The sequence below is a fragment of the Acomys russatus genome, chromosome 2, assembly GCF_903995435.1.
Source record: "Acomys russatus chromosome 2, mAcoRus1.1, whole genome shotgun sequence".
In the NCBI taxonomy this organism is placed as follows: Eukaryota; Metazoa; Chordata; class Mammalia; order Rodentia; family Muridae; genus Acomys; species Acomys russatus.
The window spans coordinates 68,649,211-68,670,641 of NC_067138.1; the positions used below are offsets into that span (position 1 = coordinate 68,649,211).

General features: G+C 44.6%; 1 protein-coding gene across 4 annotated transcripts in view; it reads right to left on the reverse strand.

Moving 5' to 3' along the window:
• Lpar1 (lysophosphatidic acid receptor 1) overlaps positions 1-11,935 on the reverse strand; it is a 112,860-nt gene extending 100,925 nt beyond the window's left edge. For 2 of the 4 annotated variants that reach the window (XM_051162441.1, XM_051162424.1), the window contains exon 1: positions 11,171-11,329. The gene's annotated coding sequence lies outside the window, so the exon portion shown is untranslated. Of the gene's footprint in view, positions 1-11,170; positions 11,336-11,798 lie in introns of those variants that run through there. The other 2 variants (XM_051162435.1, XM_051162427.1) reach the window with 2 other exon arrangements.
• Positions 11,936-21,431: the final 9,496 nt, after the last annotated feature.

Consider the following 21,431-nt stretch of genomic DNA (forward strand, 5'->3'; position numbering starts at 1 on the left):
ATGTCTTTAACACAGGAATTGTTAGAAAGTGGTTGACATTTGAGACAGAGACAGAGAGAGAGAAACAGAGAACCAATTGCAGAGAAACACTAAGAGGCATTATTGGTCTATAACAGTCCAAGTTCTGATAGGCTAACAGAATGTATAAATATTAGTACTGTGGCCAAACTAATAAATACATATTGTACTTATCCTCCACAGAAAAGCAGCTTCCCTTTAAGCATTTGGGAAACAGAAACCTTAATCCACAAGAAATAAAAGCTATAAAAATCCATATTCACTTATAAGAATCAACAAAACGAACCATGGAAAGTCCTCACACATGAGAATCTAAGATAAAGCGATCTCCAGGTGTGTCCAGCTGAGCCTCCCAAAGCAACCTCCATGAAGACTGCCAAAGAGAATGCCTATCCTCTCTGTACTGTTTTACATCTCACAGCAAATAGCAATCACATAAAACAGAGAATTTGGGCTTACAGTCCACAGAGCTACCGTACATCGAGTTTAACTACTTCTGTGTGCTTAAATTCCACTTTTAAATGGAAAATCCCTCCTCCCTCAAAAGTGAGGAAAAATTAAAATAAAAATACTGCAAACAATTTCAAAACTGCTTAAAATGAATCACTATCCATCAAAAATACAAAGAGACAAACAAATGTCTATCCTTACATAATTTTGTCATTTAAAACAAATGACTGAATTTCAACTTAAGAAAACAAAAACACGAGTTCCATTTCCTTTTTCAGGAACCAGCCTTTCTTTGTCTTCAGCCTTCCTTTCCTCCCCACCCTCCGTCTCATTTTCAGTTATTTCAGCTAACCCTCTGAGTTATAGACACATTTTCATCCATCTCAGAAACAATGTCAGTCCTAACTCATCCACTGTCCTTCTCCACCCCAACACAGTGAGTGCCCCAAAGTCCATCTCCTCCTTTCATGACAGCAAGACTGTATCTTCTTTATTCTAGGCATACTTAGTTGCCACAATTACATTTTTTATTCAGGTACTTATCATAATTAAATTCGTTCAACATTTTATTTTAAAAAAAAAAAAAAAAAGTCCCTGCCGTGTGCAGTGCATTGTACTAAACATCGAGGAGACCACAGAAAACAAAATGAGAATTTTTTTTTTTTTTTTTTTTTTTTTTTTTGGTTTTGGTTTTGTTTTGTTTTTGAGACACCTTGGCTTTCCTAGACTCACTTTGTAGACCAGGCCGGCCTCAAACTCACAGCCATCTGCCTGCCTCTGCCTCCCAAGTGCTAAGAATTAAAGGCGTGCGCCACCACCGCCTGGCAAAATGAGAATGTTTTTAAAACATTTCCTCATCTAAGAAGTCAGAAGCACAATGAAGAAGGGACCATGAGGCAAGCTTGACACACAGGAAAGATCATTTAGTTCTACAGGCAGGAGCTAGGGAAGGCGTCACTGAGAAGGCGGTGAGCTTTGAGGGAAGACGTGATGAGAGCAAGCATTTCAATACCTGGGGAGAAAAACTTCGAGGCAGAAAGCCCTGGAAGCCACAGCCCTTGTGTAGATAAGCTCAGGTGTGGAGATTGTCTAGAGGAGGGATAAAGGACGAAGCAGCTTGCAGCCGAGGAGACTAAAAAGAAGTCAGCAGAGATAAGAGGTGATGATTAAACATGAAGCATATCACATGTAGTGATTATTACCCCGTTGTTAGAAATTTAACACGAAATATGTTAATGGGTTGCACAGACAGTTTAGCTACAAAGTAAAGAGCTATTAAATATTCAGTAGGCCCTAATATTTTAAGGACTGCAAGAAATGATTCCAAAACATAATGAGTCAGTCTGGTTTGGATTTGGGTTTGGGAAACCATTCAGCCCAGGTTGGGCTCAAATTTGGTATGTGGCTGAGGATGACCTTAAACCCCTGATACTCCTGCCGCCGCCTTCCAGGTGCCAGGATTACAGATGTTAGCCAGCATCAGGAACACATTGCTGAGTGGTGAGACTACAGCTAAATGTCCTATCCACCCCAAAGATTCCAAAACGTGTGCACCGCTTTCTCTACAAAGTCATATAAGCATGTGCTTAAATAATCATAAGGAAATCCTGAAATTTGCAGGCAAATGGGTGGGACTAGAAATGATCATCCTGAGTGAGTTCACCCAGACCCAGAAAGACTCACATGGCATATACTCAATTATAATTAGACACTAGCCCAACAGAGGTGTCCCCTAAAGTCTTCACTTAGCCAGAGATTGGGATAGATACTAGGACTTCCTATTGGGACTTCAGGTGAGAGAGGTAAGGAAGAATGGAGAAACAGAAGGATCCAGAGGGTCCTAGAATCCTACAAGTAAACCATCAAGTCTAGGGGATCTAGACCCAGGCAGGGTCAGCTCAAACAGCTGTACCAACCAAGCACAATGCATGCAGTAAACCTAGAACCCCTGTTCAGATCTAGCCAATGGACAGCTCATTCTCCACAATTGTGTGGAGAGCAGGGACTGACTTGGACATGAACTCTGGTGCCCCTTATTTGACCACTTCCCCTTGGTGGGGAGACCTGGAGACACTCAGAAGAAGAATGAGCAGGCTACCAGGAAGAGACCTGATAGGCTGTGTGTGATCTTATAGTAGGGGAGGAGGTCCCCTCTGTCACAGACCTAGGGAAGGGGAATAGGGTGAAAGAGGGGGGGAGGGGGAAGGGGAAGATACAAGTGAGGGGTTAACAACTGAGATGTAATCTGAATAAATTACTTAAATAATAAAAGAAAAGAGTCATAACAGCTTTAAAAAGTAAACAAGAAATTATCCTAGTTCTATCAAACTTTGTCAAAGACATGAAAACATAATAATCTTCAGTAGAAATAAAATTTTGATCAGTAAAAAGTTTTGTTTTGTTTTAAAATCCAGGTAAACAACAGAGCAGGAACAGGCCCCACTGTTTACCTCAAATCGAGCAGTTAAAACTTAGAGTAACTTGACTCATTTTTTTTCTGGAACCTCCATGGAGCCATATTGGAGTTTCTTAGGGTGCTCTTTAGGCTCCTGGGATTTCCAAGTTCCTCTGGAGATTCAAATCACCCTTTCTTAGTCACAGTAACAACGCGAGTCCCACAGCAAGTTGCACAGCTAATTAAAACTGTCTTTGTTTCTCTTCTTAGCCCCCAAATCACCACTAATCTCCCAACAATTTTAAGAGTATTTTTAAGACAATCATAACTAGAAAGGATTGTTGGGGTGGGGGTGGGGGGTTCTGTTCACCACACGGGAACATCCTGCCAAAATCCACACCATTTCCTGTTTGGGGTTTGGGTTTAGTTTGGGGGCTGTCTAGGGCCTCACACGTGGCTAGGCAATTGCTCTACCGCTGAACTGTCTCCTTGATCCTATTTAAACTTTTTATTGTGGGACTTCCTCTAAGTTGCCTAGGCTTGCTCTGAACTCAATCCACCATTTGAACTTTACCCCAACAACGGAAATTTAACATGAGATATTTTATTTTCAGGACGTAGGAAGGCCCTTAGCTCGTGATCCTGCTGTTTTGGCCTCCCAAGCTGCTGGACTGCAGGCCTAAGCCACCAGACCCACCTACTATTTCTTACGCATCAACCCAGAACCATCCCATGAAGAGAAGCCATCACGGATCCTCGAGGAATGCCTGCCTAAGTCCAGCTCTCCGCCAGAGAAAAACACTTAAAGACCAAAATTATATCTTGTCCCAGTTAAAGCACTATTGTGGATTTTCGTTTAGCAGACAGGGTTGTGTAGGCCAGACTGGCCCTGAACTCTCAGAAATTCTCCTACATCGACCTTACACCCACCATCACGCCTACGTCTACGTGATTCCGGGTATCCAGCCCAGGGCTACCTGTGTGCTAGGCGAACACTTCACCAACTGAGCCACATGCCAGCCTTGAATATATCCTTCTCACTAGTTCACCACATACATCTGAACGATGCTTCCATACAATAATGTTCCGTGTATTGAGTATCCCTAAACACGGCAAGCTCTGTCTTCTGCAGTAAGCTTCAAACTCAGATTTCCAGCTGCCAAGAGAACACCTTTCTGTGTAGTTTGAGACATGTCTAGAACCAACAAACTTCACCACAACTATCTCATGTCCCATCGTCTCATCTGGTAACGGCGTCACAGTGACCAGCTTACTTCCGGTCAAGACCGGCCCCGTGCACCCCAGCAGGATTTGCCAGAAGCCGTATACTCCAGGCATCTTCCCCAAGCCTGTCACTCACATTCATTCCTTCTGGGCCCTTCCTTCTGACTCTTAGGCATGGGCCTGACTCCTGCATCCAGCTGACGTGCCAATCAACTCCTCCACCCTCAGAAGAGCGCAGAGAACTCTGCGTAAACTTTGGTTTGGAGTATTTATCACTGGGCTGCCCGATCTGAGTCATCTTTGACCATGTCTTTCCATGTTTACAATCTAATTGAGAGTGAGACCCGTGCCTTTTTGGCTGCCGTTTAATTTTTCTTTCTCTTTCTTCCTAAGTCTTCTCAGCCATGCGTGAGGACCCAGACTACTCTACGCTATCAGATGCATGGAGGTTAACTGACAGGCTCACAGATACAAAATGACTAGAAAGCAGGTGCTGCTGAGTCAGAGAAGTCAGTCAGCCTGCCCTGGCCTTTGAACTCTTTTTTTTTTTTTTTTTTTTTGTCTATGTCTACTCAGCAAGGAAGGCAAGGGCTGCTCGCTGGAGCCGCAGTAAAGAGCTGGGTGGAATGAACGCTTCATTTCTTGGCATGACAATAATCCTTTCCCCAACAAATCAAGAGTCGAAGGAGGCAAGCAACCCCTTGACAAAAGGCAACTTTGCTTTAGCTGGGCTGTGTTGCTCCATTGTGAGAACACACCACCCTTATCCTGCCCTGATTAGCCTTCTGAGGAGGTGGGGGAGGCAATCTTTGCTTAATGCTCCCTACAGGGAAACTTGCCTATAATGAGTAACTCTACCTGTCTCCTCCAGTCCACACTCTTTTTCTACCTAACAAAAGGCTCACAGATGCCTAGCATGGGCTCCCGAATGCCCCTCCCCCCACCCCTTGCTTGAGACCCAGGGGCAGCAGAGCCCTTGTGGAAAGAACACGCCCTGCCATGGCATTATTCATCTTAGCTGTCACACAGCTGGAAATGGTTTTCTGTTTCCCCCTTCATAACAAGCATTCCGATCGCTGACAAGAACTCTTTATTGAAGGAAGTCAGGCTGTATTCAAGAAGATCCATGAAGGCTCTTCTGGCTTCTGCTTGTCACCTTTGCTGGCAGCCTCTGGTACAGCCTGGCTAAGACAAGGGACAACAGAGACAAATAGAAACATTCCAGCACGATTACACACGAATATATAACCATACACCCATGTATGCAAACAAGCATATGCAGTGTACAAGGCTTAGGCGAGCAAAGGCCAAGAATAGAAGATCTTAGAATAAATTAATGACAAGTTAGTTACCCCAGATAGGCAACTGAAGCGACAGTGGCTTCAGTCTTTTACTTCACACACATGTGTGTACTGTTTGGATCACTACAAAAAACCATCTACAAATGAATACAGTGCCGCTCTTCTGGCTGAATGCTTTCTATAATGTTTGTATCCTTAAGCGATCTCAACAAGACCTTAAAAGTCAAACACCAGACTCTTGATTTTCTAGGAAGACAGCCATGAACTGACCAGAGACGCTCACAAGTCAAGAGTAGGAATATCCAGACGGAAATGGAAGCAAGCCAAGGCAACAGACAAGACATGGCGGTGTCTGGCTCTGTTTTTTACAATTCCCAGGTAAATCCTGGTGAACTGCTTCAAGTTTATAAAATGAAGGCCTGGATACCAGGCTCCTGTTCCTTTGCTGAAGGGAAAACACCGATGGGCCTTGGAAGAAAGGGCTGAAATGGAAAGATGGTTCAAACGTTGTCCTCTGCAACTGAAGGCATTTCAGAAAAACTTCAGTTCACATAATAGGACAGAAAGCAGAAAGGGGTGTGGTGGTGTATGGCGGGGATCCCTGACCCAGGAAGGCCAGCCTGGGCTACACAGTGAGATACTGGTGTGTGTGTGTGTGTGTGTGTGTGTGTGTGTGTGTGTGTGTGTGTAAGAGAGAGAGAGGTTGGGGGGAGAGACTTGAATGATGAAATTCCATCTCCACAACAGAGAAGGCCTTACTTACATGCTTTGTTTCCACCTGCCCCCCACCTGTGGGTGAACATTTTTTTTTAAACCCTACTGACCATGAACGAGCCATATTCGGTTGTATTGAGGGGCCAGTGAGAATAGAAACTGGACTTGGGAAGCAGATACTATCAGTGCCTGTTCCTGTTTCACAGATGTAAAAAGAAAAGCCCTTTGACTTAACCAAACCTCTAGAGGCCATCTGACTCCCTCCAGTTTGATCCCCTTTGGGCTTGGTTTATCTCCTAGGGTCCTTCCACGTACTAATCTCCCATGGTTCCTTGCAGATCTTCCACATCTCCACTTCCATGGTCTTGACCTTTGAGTTGGAAAGCCCAGTGTCGGTGTCCCCTGCACCTTTGACTTTGATGTTCCCATAGTACCAGGAGTCCAGCATTGAGAGTGCTCTCCAGGGGCCCTGGCTTGTTCATTTCTGTTCATGTCTGTTCAGTACATCCCTGGTACTCAGCCCGAGGCCTAGATGCATCAGTGGTCAGTGACACCACTACCAGCTTGAGCAGATCTTGCTTTCGCTGCCTCAAGTCCATCTCCTTCTAAAGAGCCAAAACTATCTTTTATTGGGCCAGAAATTTACTAAAGAGTTGGGAGAATCACTGGGACACAGGAAAAGAAACCTGATTGTAGCAGGCTGACCACAAGACTAATCTAGACCATTGTTTCAAACTTAGATAATGAAAAAAAAAAAAAAAAAAAAAAAGGAGGGGGGTTGGAAACTCAGGTAAGGTGGTAGTTCATCCAAACAGATTGGATGTTGAGGCAGGAATGGTCTGCTGTGAGTCAGAGGCCAGGCTGGGTTTCATAGTTTGGGCTAGCCTGGCACAACGGGAAGAAAAGGGGGAGGCCTCGGGTAAATGAAAAGGCAGAGGGAGGCAAACTCGCTGAGGAGAATGGTTCCCTGCTGCACCCCTCAGTGAGCCTGGCACCTCTCGAGTCATGGGCACACAGAATGTCCACAACAGACAAAATGTCCTTTAAATGACAGTTACAACCTAAGCAGAGATCCAAAGCCACATGCTACCAGCCAAGCTTTCTCCTTCTCTGGAGGAAGAGGCTGGCTCTGAAAGCATTTTTCTTTATTTCTGTGCTTCCGCAAGCACGCCCTGACCTACCCCACTCAGGCTCGTACATGTTTGTTTTAGCAGTGGACTAAAGCTAAGAGTCTGCCCTGTCATTATATCACTTTTTTAAAAACAGTACCACAAAAAGAAAATAAATTATAACCTAAATCCACAGACGCATTAAAATAGTTCCCTTTCATTTGCAGAAGGGGAAAAAGAAGCCCTGACTTGCATGCAAACATCAGGGTTAACGTGTCCATAGCACTGGTGGGTGGCAGAAGAGAGGGTCCCCATCACCTATGCTTGCAAGCGTAGTGTAAGAATTAATGCTATACTGTAAATGCACTAACTTACTGAGACAACAGGCCAAGAAATGTCAATATAATCCACCACTCACCAAAAAGTGACCTTATAAGAAATCCTAAAATAAAGTCCATCAGCCTTGGTTCCCCAAATTAATGAACTAGTTGATTTTTTTAAACCATGCCAAACTAAGTCCCCATTCCTTACAGAAGATTAAAAAAAAAAAAAATAAGTAAACAAATTAAAAGCAACTAAGAGGATCATGCATTTAAATTCTATCCAGAAGACAATAAAATGCTAACCAAATTTTATTTAATGGTGTCTCGTTAGCAGCCAGGCATCTCTAGACTCAAGGGTAATTCAAAGTCTTTACCCAAATCCGCTTGACATGTAGCTGAAAACTCATCCATTTTCACCAGCCACACATAGGCAGAAGGCAGGAGAGGGGTCCTGCACTCTCCCAAAGGAATTCCAACAAGATTCTCCCTGAGATATAATGGGCTAACTGCCTCAGAAATGAAAAAATAAAATAAAATCAGTACCTATTACTCTATAAGACTGAGCAAGGAGCATGTATTGGAGTATTGGAAGTTAAACTCCATAGGGGATTCTTAGGGCTTTACCACTGCCCACCACCGCCCCGCCCACAGGCCTTTAAAGGAAGCCTTAACCCTATTCCTGCAGTAATAGTCCTGCTCCCTGGTCTGTACTACACACATTCCACTCTGTGGCTAAGACACTATGTATAATATAAACAGGGTCAAGAATGCCAGCTCCCTGGAGAATAGTCCTATTTAAGTTAGCATTAGCCAGCAAGCTTCCTGTGTGACCCATGAGCCTCATCCATTTCTACCAAATTAAGTTTCCCAAAAGGAAGCTATCCTATGGAATGGGTGGGGGGGGGCGAAGAAATGACACACAGATTGTTCTAGAAGGTTTTTCTAACAACATATAGTACACTGGCAGTGGGTCCTCACAACTTAGTAGCTGTGAGCTTACAATGGAATGTAAGAGGACACACATTCAATCATTCCTCAAACATTTCGCCTTTGTTCTGCTAAGCGGTATGACTTGAGGTCTTCAAATAATGATGAGCCATACCTCCTTAGAGTGGCATCCTGGCCTCCTTCATCACCAAGGACACCCACTGTCCCTGTTGATCTTTTAAGGCACACACCATTCTTCAAGCTATTTGTCTCCGCACCACAGTTGGAATTTCAGGTTCCGCTCCACAGCCTGCCAAAGTTCTCAAGACGTCTCTGTCACCACACAGTGAGGCAGTAACACACACACACACACACACACACACACACACACACACACACGCTTCTCTGTCTACACCACAGATATCTGTATTCCCCCACTTCCGCACTTCAGCTCTTACTAGAACTCTTTTTTTTTTCATCATCTTCCCATCTGTTACAAGAGTCCAATGGCTGCTTGTTGAATTAAATTCTTCTCTTTTCTCTCCCACCATTCGAACACATCCCTAACATATTCCAACACTAACACAGCAGAGGCTTTGGAATTACCGTCCTCTGCGAAGAGTAAGAAACCAGATAGAAGATGCTTACTTAGCAAAGCCAGAACTGACTTGTGCGACAGCTTTATGACATAAGCGAATCACATCCCTCACATGTGTAGGCATGAGGATACCAAGGAAGGGAGAGAGGAAGGAATGAAGGAAGAAAGGGATGTGAGAGAAAGGGAAGGAAAGAAGCAGGGTAGAGATGGAGGGGGTAGGGATGCAAGGAGGAAAGAGGGGCGGAGTGGAGGAGACGAGGGTGGGATACAGGGGGAAGGAAGGAAGAGAGGGAAGGAGCAAAGGAGGGAGAGACTGAGGGTGGGTGGCCACACGTTAAGCACAGACATTAAAAACTCAACCTCAAGCTAAACTTATAAAGACATTGTGAGCCAAATAATTGTAGCCTCCCAGCAAAATCCGCATGGTGCATTCTGTTCAGAGTACAACTTCTTATGCCAAGCATCAGAAGTGATCCTTTCTCCTTGCAAACACAAATTTCAGGCTGAATATTATTGTACACTCAAAGACTCAGTGACTAGGATTTATTCTTCCCCTGAATGCTCCCACTAGGTCAAACAATAGACTCTGTAAAAGCCGACATCTAAGATACAATCTGAAAAACAAAATCAAATACATTCTGGGAAACGCTTTGAATGAAAACAGAAGTCTCTAAAATGCTGCCGCCGCTTAAATTCCCACTTCTGTGATTTTTTTTTTTCTCTCCCTCACTCACAGTAAGGCTGAGCTTTAGATGGCCACAGCAGCTGCCCGGAGCTGAGCATGCAAAGGGCAAGATGGGCCGGTGGGCGGGTGATGCCTAGAAAAGGTCAGGCCACAAGGATCACTTAAACCTGATGTCAGATTTAAGCAGTCTCGCTGGTTTGTAATAATATGGATGGCAGGAAAAGAAAGTTTTGTCGGTCCCCTCGTGAGCAAAGAAAGAAAGAAACTAGAGAAAACCAACTCTGGCTCAAGTTCCTTCCCTTGAGCATCGCCTTTCTGATAGGTTTCTTTAATTCCATTTTCTCTCTGTCGCCCTCCCCTTATTTCTCCACTAGACTAACTCTTGCCCATTTTCCTTCTTCAACTTCAACTATCCTATCATGGAGGGATCACCTACCAGCAGCTCCCAGGTATTAGGAAGAAGACAGCAAAGATCATCCCACCCCTTCATTCCCGTGATGAGGACGCCAAAACCAGGAGCCCGGACTCGGCTCAGGTTGTACCGCTAGGGGACGCTGCGCACAAGGGGGCTCAGATGACCAGGCCCCTTTCTGCCTCAAATTGCTTCCCTCTCTTTCTACATTTTTCCCCTTCAGATTCACACTCAAAACCAAAGAAAAGTGGAAAATAAAATAAAATAAAGTAAAATAAAATTACCGCTTTCGTATACTTAGAGCCCTGGAGGCTGCGTGTGAAGAGCCAAGGGCAGAAACTAAACACTTATTACAGCTGTGTGTTCATACAGCTGCCTGTGGTGCACAGGGCCTTTATGCCAAATGTTGGCTCCTCTCCTAGTCCTTGGTTAGCAATAGCTATCTATGAGGATGGGTATGGCTTAAGAGTGAAACTTTTCACAAGCCAGCACTCGCTAGAAACCCACATGGAAGAAAGCGCCGTATATTTCAACTAAAAAGAAAAAGAAACGCAAGCAAAAGGAAGGAAGGAAGAAAACTCGAGAGGAAGAAAGAAGGACTGAGAAAAGAGACAGTCTAGGGCCCCAGCCTGGAAGCAGCAACAAGCCCTGAGTGCCTCACATCAAAGGCCAAATGGCAGCAAAGAAAAACAAGCCAAAAGTTTAAAGCCATCCACAGTCAACTCTCCCGACAGGAGCAAACAACCATCAATCCATCCACGCAAAGCCAGGTCCTTCCCCTAACTTACATTTCCCAGGTACCGGCTAAGCCTCGGGCAGCCTCGCGGACACTTTTAAATTCCTTAGATTCAAGGGACCACAAAGTCACTGGTGAGCGGTGAGCTGAGCGCGGGACACGGGAACACTAGGGCCATCTAAGTCCTCCGGGACGCGGCACTAAGGAACTTGGAGCGCCCCTCGCCAGCCCTCTCGCGGCCCCAACCAGACCCAGGTAACCAACAGGAGACAACCTACGTGTCACTCCGACGGATCTTGGGGAGCACTGACCTGGCCAAAGGGCAGGAGGGCCACCGGGGCGGCTGAGGCGACTTCCCTCCGGGCTAGGTTCCACTGGCTGGTGCGGGAGGCCAGGGCAGCCTCGCCTCCTGCAGGCGGCCTCACACACGCGCGCACACCCACCCACTCCAGGCCCGCGGTCGGGCGCGCGCACTCATAGGCGCTCACGCGCACGGTTGGCTACAAAGCCGCGGGTGGTGGGACAGCGCGAGCCGACCGAGCCGATGGGAGGCTGGGCCGTCGCCACCCGCGCCGGGGGAAACCCAGCCGTCCTCCTTTACCTGCTAGGTCCAGCTCCTCCGTACGCGCAGCGCCCCGGCCAGCCCAACCCAAGCCTCACCGGGCTACTGCCTGCAGGCTAGGGAGAGCAGCGCAGCGCTCGGGGACAAGAGTCACAATTCCTAGGGCGTCACTGCCAGCCCAGTACTGACTTCCCGGGCTCTGGGAGCGGGCAAGCGGCCGAGAAAGCGGTGCGGGTGCCAGCTTCCTTGCCTCTCCGCCTTCCGGCGCTTTCTGCCCCATCCACGTTGCACAAGTCAGCAACTCCCCGCACTCCTAGGAGTCGTACCCCAGCCGCTCTCCTTACCTGCGTGGCACCCGCAGCGTCCCTGCCTCCTGTGGTCCCCTCCCCCAATCATTCACTGAACTTCCCGCGCTGCTGCAGGTCGGGGAAGGGGGGCGGTGAGGGGAGCCTAAGCCTCCCATTCAGTACCTTCCCGGCACTCTCCCCCAACCCTCCACATCAGACACACCCACCTCGGCCAGCCCGGGGCCCCTCCTGCGCTCACCCCAGCGCCAAGCCTCTTGCAGAGCTTTGGTGGACTCCCTGCATGGTGCATTTTCGTCTTGTTCCCTCTTCGCTTACAAGGGCATGGAGAAAAACCAAAACCCAAAAACCAAAAACCAAAAACCTTGGTGTATGGCCTCCTCTTAGGTTAGTTTCTAAACTTTTCAAACAGTACCAAGTTTCAACCAGCAGGGACTTCAGCCATGGTTAGCTTTGCAGCTAAAAGGGTGTATGAGTCTCTGCGACTTTACAACATGGCAAATCAAAGCAAGTATGGCTTTGTGCCCCTAGAGCTATGATTATAAATTTCTCTTCCGCTCCCCTAGTGTAACTTTGCAAAAAGCAAACTATGATTTTTATGGGGTGATTAAGGACAGGGCGAGGAAAGCACACCTGGAGTTGTGGGCAGGAGCAGGGCCTAAGAATCATTTTTCTGGAGAGTACCAGCCCCAGAGCCTTCCCTTATGTCCAGAGAGGGGACTCTCCAGCCACGTCATGTCACCCACCTGCTTCACACTCCAAGCCCCTCAGGGTTTCTGGAGTCCTCAGAATTCTCTGCCACTAGCTACAGCTGAGGCCTCCCCACATCAAAAGCAGATGCCTGAAAGTAAAGGGCTGAGGGACATCTAGGGCTGTTGGACCACAGTTAAAGCAGGACAGGCTGACAGGAGTGTAGGTGACAGGGGATGAATGGTAGTGAGGGAGTGGATCGCCCAATGCTTGCTTTGTAGAAAGAGGTCACTGCCAACAGGATGACAGAGCCTACAAGACACTGGGGTTTGGTTAGTTTTTAAGCTTTCAGCAAGACGGTGACCATTTCCTGTCCGTGGTTTTTTCACCCATGCTCAATATTAAACTGTAAAGCTGGTCACTGATGACTCAAAGCTGTTTACTTTTAAGAAATGTTGTTCAAGCTGGGCGTGCTAGCACACGCCTTTAATCCCAGCACTCGGGAGGCAGAGGCAGGCCAGTCGCTGTGAGTTCAAGGCCAGCCTAGTCTACAAAGAGGGTCCAGGACAGCCAAGGCTACACAGAGAAACTCCGTCTCAGAAAACAAAACAAATGTTGTTCAAGCTTTGCAGCTGTGATGACTCTCACCTATAACCCCAGCCCTGGGGAGTTTGAGACAGGAGAAAGACTTGCAGGCCAGTCTGTACTACATGGCCAATACCAGGCTAGCCAGGGCTGTACAGCAAGGCTATCTCTCTCAAAAAACCAATGGGGAAAAACAAATCTCTTTTTAAAAGACTCTGCTTTCCAAGCCCATGTTATACCAATTTATGACTTATTTTGTAATTATCTACTTAAAGTATAAAAATTACTCCTAATTATTGCTAATACATTCATGGTCAGTGCTAACTCTGTTCTTGACAACAAGCAGGTGTTGCCAGAGGTACAGTGGGTGCCTAGCAAGTGCAAGGCCTGAGCTGGATCCCCAGCACTGAGAAATAAAAGATAAGTAAACTGATAAGTAGAAGCCACTCCCTATCACTGATAATGTTAGTTGATTTTAAACTAGTAGGAAGTTGGGATGAATAGGAAGCCATCAAGTATTATACATATATGTTAAAGAAAATAATAATACACTGAAAGGGATTTCCCCTCTTACCTATAGCACAAGTGAGCTCAGAATACTCATTATGTGGAGCCTACTTTTGTTTCTCTTACTGCTCACCCCACCTGCTTGGTTTCTCACCCTGCAATATTTCTATATCTAGTGAAAAGAATATTTTAAAGTGATTTCATGATTAGCCGTTCCTCGACAGTTAAAGGCACAAGGTAAATGAGCTTCTCTTAGCTTGCATCCACCTTGAATAATTTTAGTATGTTGGTTTCATCTCTTGCGCTCTTAGGAATGTAGTTGCTTCTGTCCCAACTATGTATTAACTACTTAAACTACCCTGTGGTTCTTTTCAACCTCAAATGGGGGTGTCTGTCCTCATCAAATACATGTACTCACCAGTGCATTGGGGGTGAAAGATGTACCAAGGAATACATTGCTAGCCTAGCATGTACTGGGTTTGCTCTCTACCACCACACATGCACAGACACACATATAAACACACATACATACACATACAAACATGCACACACATATATACACACTCATACACATATGCACATACACACATACATACACATATGCACATACATACAAATGCACACATACATACACACACATATATACACACACATATATACACACATACATACACATACATACATACACACACATACATATGCACATATAGCTACCTACATGCACATGCATACACCCAGGCACATACATACACAAATGCACATGTGCACACATATACACAATGCATACACACACACACACACACATGTATGCAGAGAGAGAGAGAGAGAGAGAGAGAGGGAGAGAGGGAGAGAGACTTGCTTTATATCTTGTTTACTCCATTTACCATGGCCGGAATGAAATAAACAAGAGGTCTGCCTGGACAGACCTGTCTTGCTGACAAGCAGAGGCCTGTCTGAAGGAGACGGCTCTGCAGCAGCTTTAGGTCAACAACCAGAAGTAGGTTAGGTGTCCAGCACAGAAGAGAGACATGAGACATAGTACACTCATGGTGCAAGACCCAGACTAAACCATCAAAACCAGTTTGAAATGAGGTCCGAGTCTGTAAAAACAGCACGGCAACTGTGCATCGTGTTCCACAGAGTTCCAAGTTGCCTTGTTTTGGTTTTGTGTGCTGTCTAGATGCCCATTTTCACAGTGTGGTCCAGGCTAGCCCTGCATGCACTGTGAAACCAACGCTAACTGCTCTCAAACTCTCAGCAATCCCCCAACCTCCGCTAGTGCTATGTTACAGGCATACGCTGTGCTCCAAGTTGTCTTTATCAAAGACAATGTATTGGAATGAATTCCTTGCAACACTAACAGCTATGATGTTTAGATTTGAAAAAAGAGAGGGTGCGATGACTAGACACACTTTATCTAGTGTCAGTCTGGGGCCCTCCTACCATTCAGGGTGAGACCCCCTTCTTTTGAATGCTCGCCCTAACCCTACTGCTCTCTGTTCTAAAGAGTTTCTCCTGTGCTCTGCCAAGCAGCATGTGTCTGAATGTGCTTATTCAGGTGACTTCAGCAGAGGCAAAAAATGCCCAACAGCCAATGCTGTCAAGCATGAGGAAAACACCCCCGGCAAACATGGGAGGATAGCTGAAACTCGCAGGTTCAGTGAAAGACCGCATCTGAGGACAGTGACAGAGTAGGGCACGTGATGTCATTTGGTCTCCACATACACATATGTCTGCAAACACCATACACAAACACATATACACAAACCATCTTGACGTATACACATTATCCAGTGGTCCGAAACTTGTAAACAAAGAAGCATTTACTGGGGTCTGATCGTTTGTTCACAAGGGTTTGCTGCGGTTCCCCTGGTTCACTCTTCCTCCTTGAGTTCCCTTCCCTCTGGGGTGGGGGACCTACTAGCCAACAACCACAACTATCAGCCCAAAGATCTGCTGGAACTTTCCCTCCCCTCTTTAATGTTAGAGACTGATTCAAGAACATATTTTGGGAAAATGGTATCCTTTGAGGTTTCAGCCGGCTTGAGAGCCTCTCTGGTGGTTTTTTTCCCCTAGGGGTGGGGCTCTATTTTAAAAGGCCAGAGGCAAAGGTGGGTGATGAAAAGTTGTTCTCTTTAGAAAAGAAATGGTCCAAGGAGACTCTCGCTGGAGCTATGTGTGTAGCTTCCCAGTGTGCACTAGGGCAGCAAAGAAACTAAAATCTGAGACTGAGTGACCTTGCATTTACCTGTATCTTGTCATATATCTCTGTGTGAGTAACTAGGGTAAGATTGGATGTGGACTGGACGGTTGATAATTGCCCCTCTCTGCACTTCTCCCTACCTAGCAGGTTATCTATTAGCAAGGAAAGGCAAAGAAAACTAGAATACAGGAGCATGTGTCATGCATAACATTTTAGAGCTAAAAATAGACATTTCTTTCTATTAGAAAAGTGTTCTGTGAGTCTCCTTTTCCTTGAGGGGAAGGGCCGTTGGCCCCAGCCCACAAAGGCAGGAAGATCTGAAGGCAAAGTGCAGGACTTTGAAGGCCAGCCGAGAGCAGGATGGAGAATGACCACTCAGGGAACCATTTCAAGGAGCTAGTTCAATTGAATTCAGAGAGAACAAACTATATAGTCCTTGAGTAGTGGGGGCGGGGCTCCCAGGATGAGTGTTCATAACTGGTTGGAACCAGGCACTTTGAGGATGCTTGATTTGCATTTGGCAGCACACTTTTATCATATGACCAAGAACACAGTACCTAATTATCCTATAGGCACAGGGAGGAAAAAGCTAGCAGGAGCTGTATCAAAGGCCATATATCAAGTGTGGTTAGAGGCATCTATGTCTAAAGACGAGATCCAGGTCAGGCAGAGCATAGCAGGCCCTGTTGGAGAGAGGGAGTCCTGCACCTAACACTGAGCTCAGAATGGCTATCTGGACTGGGAGGACTGCAGCCTCAAACAGCAGGGTCCTTCCAACAGTGGTCAGAAAGGCAGACAAAATAAAATATTACCAGATAAAATAGAAGGAGAATAGGAACATTTCTGGTAAATCTGACAAAAAAGAAATAACTATGAATATGAAGATTTCAATTACAGTTTTAATAGAAATGTTTAAGCTAAAAATAGGGCGGTCATTAAAAATCTCAAACAAAGAAAAAAATCTTTTAAAGAATATATCTAATTAACCATTAAGTAATTTGAATTACTGTTTTAATTTTACTCACACAACAAGATCAAATTTTGGTGACTATGACTGACCATATTCACACGTGGATAAACTCAAAGGATTTCAAAGAACTGAGCAGGGTGGCAGGTGCCTGCTACCCAGACACTCAGGAAGCTTAAGCAGGAAGATGACAAGTTCAAGGGCAGCCTAGAATGTGTAGACCTTGTCTCAAAAGAAAAGAAAACTGGTCAAAGAAAAAAGAAGAAAGAAGAAGGAGGAGGAGGAGGAGGAGGAAAAGAGCACCTCAATAATTTTATAAGCTAATAAATCTCATTGCTAAAATTAAACAGACATAGAAATAGGCCAAACTCATAAAGAATAGAACTGTAAGTCCTACCCACAATGGTGTCAAGTTCAGAAATAGGTTTTAACATAAACATCTGAGGTTAACGCCGCAAATGTAAAGCTGGCTGGCCAGTTTGCTTTCGTAGTGAGGAGAAATCAAGCCTACAGCCTGGTACTTACTAGGCTACTGCTTTACTGCTGAGCTATCTCCCCCATTTGTGAGAATGGTTTAATATTAGAAAATGTAAAATAATTCAACGTTTATTTTTGAAAATGTTCTCAAACAAAAAGAAAGACGAATGTCCAAAGCAAAATAAAACATTGCTACCACCAAGCTGGTCTAGAGGCATTACTCTTAGTGATACTTCATTAGAAAGTTTCCTATTAAGGTGAGCAACAGAGATAGCTTTGATTATGTACATTCAACAAAATAAGACAAGAAAAAGAAGTTAGACCCTATTAAGGTTAAAAACAGAGAGCTATTGTTTATGGACAAAATAATGTCAGCTTAAGAAATCCCAACAGATTTTATAAAGTAGTCCATTAAAAACAGTGAGCGTCGCAACTGTTAGGCTAAGATCAACACAGCAGAAGGCCCCAGTATACTGGAGGTGAGTTTTGAATGCTCTCATCCACAGCTTCTAAAGGACTTTAGGACAGCTTGGACTGAAGTGAATACAAAATGCTTACATAAATAAAATCACAGAGCTCTCTTAAAAATAAGTTTCACAGACCTTGACACGGTGACTCTAAAATTCATGTGGCTAACTAAAGAATATAAGGGTCTTAAAATAATCAAAATAATTCTTAAGAAAAGCAGATGGTGCCGGGGCTCATAGACAAGTCCAGAAATAATATCACATATAATTAACTGGTGAATCAGTGCTACTCAATGCTAAGGTCCCTGGCATGCTATATAAAGAAAACAACGGCTCCTTTCTTTGCTATAATTTTACAAGCATTTTTAGAAGATGCTTTTATTTTGTTTTATGTGTTTGAGTGTGTCACTTACATGGACGGATGTGCCCCAGATTTGTGCCTGGTGCTGGCAGAGGTCAGCCAAGAGCGTGGGATGCCCTGGGACTAGAGTTACAGGAAGCTGCAAGGTGATGACTGGAAGCCACCATGTGGGTGCTGGGAACTAAACCTTGTCCCTTGCCCACTGAATCGTCTCTCCAGCCCTGGCTTTGGACATTTTTAATAAGTTCAAAACCTAAATTTTGCAAAGCAAGACTTAGAAGTTTCAGACTCTTCACCACTGCAGGGAGAGACTGTTCCACATAATGAGAAACAGTTCAAGCCCCATGAAATAATATAACCCTTTCTTTCAGATAAAATATGACTGTTAGAATATGCTAGGTTTTCCTGAGCTCAAGTAGTTGTTTGGATATCTGTGCCAAGTCACACAATGGGAACATTCCAAGAACTGTGAGCAGTATTGGGCCACCCTGAGCAACAGTGGGAAAGGAGGATTTTTCTACACTGCGTATATTTTGTGTAATTTCTTTTGTTCTGTCTTGTTGGTCCCCTTATATCTTCTAGTGCAAGGTAAAAACAATAATGCTAATGTCCCATCAACAGAAGGCTCTGAAGCTGTTCTGGGTATAGTCCCAACCTTTGAGAACCTAATCAAAGCTGTAACCAACATAATTTTTTTTTTTTCTTGTAAGAGACATCTTAGCTACAGAGTATGTTCCTGGGTTCCCAGCTAGTTGGACTTCTTAGACACTCTAGCAGTTAGTTAAGGCCATTGCATTAATAATTTTTTTTATCTCTGTGGCTAAAACATTGGAAAGAATCACTCTAGGAAGGAAGGGAATATTTTGGCTCACATCTCAGAGAATTTCAGTCCATCCATTGAGTAGCACATAGTGCGGCTTCCTGGTTCACAGCAGCAGGGCATGTGGCAGAGATAGTTCACCACTCAGTCAACCAGGAAGCAGGACACCAAGCCACAGTCGCATACGTAGGCTATAATGTTCAAAGGTCCATCCCTAGTAACTGTGACCACTACCCAGGTCCCACGCCCAAAGGCAGGGCAGCCTCCCAATATACCTCCACAACATAATGGAAAAAGAACAAAACACATTGAAGATTCAACTGAAGCAGCTGTGTACCCAGTTTCTTTCCAGAAGATTACAACATTAGTGGATTTTTTTTTTTTTTTTTTTGCACAAGGGTTTCTCTGTTTACTCTTGGCTGTCCTGGACTCTCTTTGTAGACCAGGCTGGCCCAGAACTCACAAAGATCCGCCTGCTTCTGCCTCCCGTGTGCTGGGATTAAAGGCATGCACCACCATGCTTGGCTATGAGTTGATTCTTTTAACTGTAAGACCATCAATAAAATCCCCCAACATGTGTTTCTTAAAGCCTTTTGTCCAAATTGGCTCTCTGGGGTGGTAATACTAACATCAGCTTTGGAGGCTACTGGTTAAAAGTGATTGACAGCCCTAGTCCTGACATTTTTGTTTTTTCTTTCTTTCTTTTTTTTTTTTTCCTTCTTTTGTATTTTATTTTATTTTGAGATAGGGTCTCACTATGTAATCCTGGCTTGCCTGTCATTCAGTAGTTAGAGCAGGTTGGCCTCCAACTGACAGATATCTCTCCAAGCTCTAGAATTAAAGGTTAGGGCACCACACCAAGCCTCCAGAAGCCCACTTCTGTTGACACAAACACCATGTTTGGATTTTCGTTTTATGAACAATAAATCTTATTCTCTATGACTCTAAGCCTGGAGCATCTACCTGTTTACTTTAGCTTAACCTGGTTATATATTCACAGACCTTCAAATGTCAACTCAGAGCCTCAGTAGCACTCATCAGCACACACTGAGGGTACATCAAAGAAAGTGAGATGGGTCTATTTTCCTCAGATTGAATTTCACTGAAAGAGAGCAAAAGAGAGGTTTGTTACATCTTTGTGCAAAGTCTACCTGATTAGGCACTGACTCTGTCTACCTGTCTCTGCCAATGTCTCTGCACTTCTCAGAGGCTGAGACATGCTCTACCAAAAGCAACAGCAGAGTACATTCCAGGGTCAGCACACACACACACACACACACACACACACACACAGAGAGAGAGAGAGAGAGAGAGAGAGAGAGAGAGAGAGAGAGAAAGACAGAGACAGAGACAGACAGACAGAGACAGACAGACAGAGACAGACAGAGAGAGACAGAGACAGAGACAGACAGAGACAGAGACAGACAAACACACACACATATACACAGGGGCGGGGACACACAGACAAAGACAGAGAGACACAGACAGACATACACACATATGCACACACACCAAGTTGGCAACACTAAGAACAAACTATTGATATACCCCAAATGGATAGAACTCATCCTAAAGGCCAGCAAGATGGCTCAGTGGGTCAAGACTTGCCACCAAGCCTGGCAAATTGAGTTCCATTCTCAGGAGCCACACTGTGGGAAGGAGAAGTTCTGGCTGTCACGTGCTCACTGTGGCAGGAGCACTCTCCAACACACCCACTACAAATAAATAAGTAGATGTAAAGTAATGCTGAGCAAAAGATAGATGTGGAATATTACTTGCTATATGATTGTATAAGATTAAGAAAAACTAATCAATTATGACAAACAAAATGGTGGATGTCTAAGGGATGGAGAGAGACTCAAAGGCAAACAAGGAAAGCCTCGATGGCTAGAGAAATGTCTTCTATCATTTTTAGCACAGTAGTTACTCAGTGCATATAACTGACTTACCCCATTAAACTGAATCTTACTTACTAGTAATAAAGCTTGCAAATCTCACTCCAGTTATTCATTAATTCATATAGTTCGAGAAAGGGCTATGTAGCCCAGGCTAGCCTTAAACTTTTGATCCTCCTGTCTCTGCCTCCAGGCTGCTAGGATTACAAGCATGTGCCAGCACACCTGACTCAATAATACATTTTTAAATGAAAATGAAATTATGTGGGTCTATTGAAAACAAATGGGTGTGTAATAATGTTCAACCACAAGATTGTTTGGGGCTATGGTTGTCATTAGAGATGTGACCTTAGAATACCGAAGAGCAGAAAGCGATTGTACAACTGTATAAAACAGACCTATCATAATCATTTCCCAAGAGAAGTTAGCTTTATACAAAGTGTCTAGAGTTGGTTTCTACACAGACTTCCCACTGCTAACATCCTAGTTCTAGACAATATAAAATATGTGTCAGCGGACAGTGGTGTGCAGTAGGGTCTGGTTGTAGTGTGGTGTAATAATTCTGAGATGGGCTTCTACTCAGAGTTTTATGCATATTGTCTTCTCCCTGCATTTTTACTCAGGTATGTACACAACAAGACAGAAAAGAGAAAGCCAAAAAAATATTTACAGAAAGGTTGAGAGAAGCTCATTCACAGAG